The sequence below is a fragment of the Cynara cardunculus genome (genome assembly GCF_001531365.2).
Source record: "Cynara cardunculus var. scolymus isolate 2C chromosome LG 14, CcrdV1, whole genome shotgun sequence".
NCBI classification, from domain to species: domain Eukaryota; kingdom Viridiplantae; phylum Streptophyta; class Magnoliopsida; order Asterales; family Asteraceae; genus Cynara; species Cynara cardunculus.
Window position 1 is genome coordinate 1,639,851 of NC_037541.1, and position 1,585 is coordinate 1,641,435.

The following is a 1,585-nucleotide window of genomic DNA, read 5'->3' on the forward strand; positions in this document are numbered from 1 at the left end:
CAATTAAAACCGTCCCGTACCGGGTTACATTACAAAATGAGTTTAATCATAAACCTAAACATCCGAAATATAATAATATAATTATCTAGGAGAGAACCTCACTCTTGTCCACCCTTGAACCTCTTGCACCTGAGATGCATACTAATAGTCAGCTTTATAAAGCTCGGTGAGTTCATGGTTTTTGTGCACAATCATACACACCTCATCATGCATAAAACAAACAATGCCTCAAATAAAATAATATGCACATTCGTTTCAACCCTTTTTAAATAATAATGAGATCTCTTAATTTTCCGTCGGATTAAGGTCTTACCGTCATCAGCACTTCCTCGGGTTACACGGCTATCCTTTGTCCGGTCACCCATCCCTAGGATGTGCCATCCCTCATGACTTTTGACCCCTTCCTATACCCGACAAAAATATTACCACATCTTTAACATGCTAATTAATGTTTAAAAACACGCAAACAAATAGCATGCAACCCACAATAATAATTCATATACATGTAATAAACTCATAAACATGTACATAAAACTATCGTAATGCTCAAATAATTTGTACATAAGCATGTATCTCAGTTAAAGTCTCATGAAGACTCACCTGAATAGCTCCGCTTAGCTAAACTTTGTCCCTGAGTAATATCCTATAACATGTAATTATATTTCAATAATTAGAATATTGACTTTTCCCCAAAAAGTCAACCCGAAAATCAAATGGGTCAACTTTAGGGTGGGCATAGTCAACGAGTACACCCCAAGCATATCTTGTCGTCATATACCCCCTCCCCAAATGAATTTTTTTCACATCCAAAGTAAATTACGACGTATTAAACCCAACATTAACTATATACGATTCTCGTTATAAAAACTCCCGATCCCACCATTATCTAGTCACAACTCCTGAATTAAGTTAATAAACTATTTTTAATAATTTAAATATGAAAATCCAATTAATTGATAATCTTTACAATTGATGTCTAAATCTTAACCAACTTAATCAAAACATCCCGATTTATTTCGATTAATCCAAGTAAATAAATGAGGCTCAAATATCTTTCTAACAAATACCGATTTTATCAAAACAACTCGAGTCTAACCGAACTCGACTGAAACAAGTCGGCCATGGCTTAACTTGGTCTAGCGTCGGCCGGCTCAACTCAACGCCCGACCCAACCCGGTCGCACCCTTGGTGCGGCTATCGTGAACGATCTTCGGTTGAAATATTTTCCGATCGTTTTTCACCAAACTTTTTACAAAATCTTATATATAATAATAGTTCCAACTCGTATCCAATTTTATAGCCCCTACGGTTCAATATTAAACTCGTATTTTGAGTTTTTGTACCTGAATCTCATCGAGCCGCCACCACAGCAGCTTCTAGCCTAAACTGCTCGACGTACAAGTCACCATAGCCCACGAGACTTGTACCAACAGAAAGATACTTGAAAAACGAAACCAACCATATATTATACATCAATTTTGGTTTAGTATTTTACCTCCAATCGCCGTTTTTGTGCGGAATGACCCTATGCCGCTTCAAACTCGATATGCTCTCGTTTCTTGATGAAATCTCGAAATTCCAAAGA

The 1,585-nt window shown here is 36.8% G+C and overlaps 1 long non-coding RNA gene across 1 annotated transcript; it reads right to left on the minus strand.

The window, feature by feature from the left end:
• Positions 1–1,585, minus strand: LOC112527042. The gene is made up of 4 exons (XR_003070675.1): positions 1,496–1,585; positions 601–643; positions 314–400; positions 1–129 (listed from the first exon to the last, which is right to left on the minus strand). It is a non-coding gene; the product is annotated as an uncharacterized LOC112527042 (long non-coding RNA).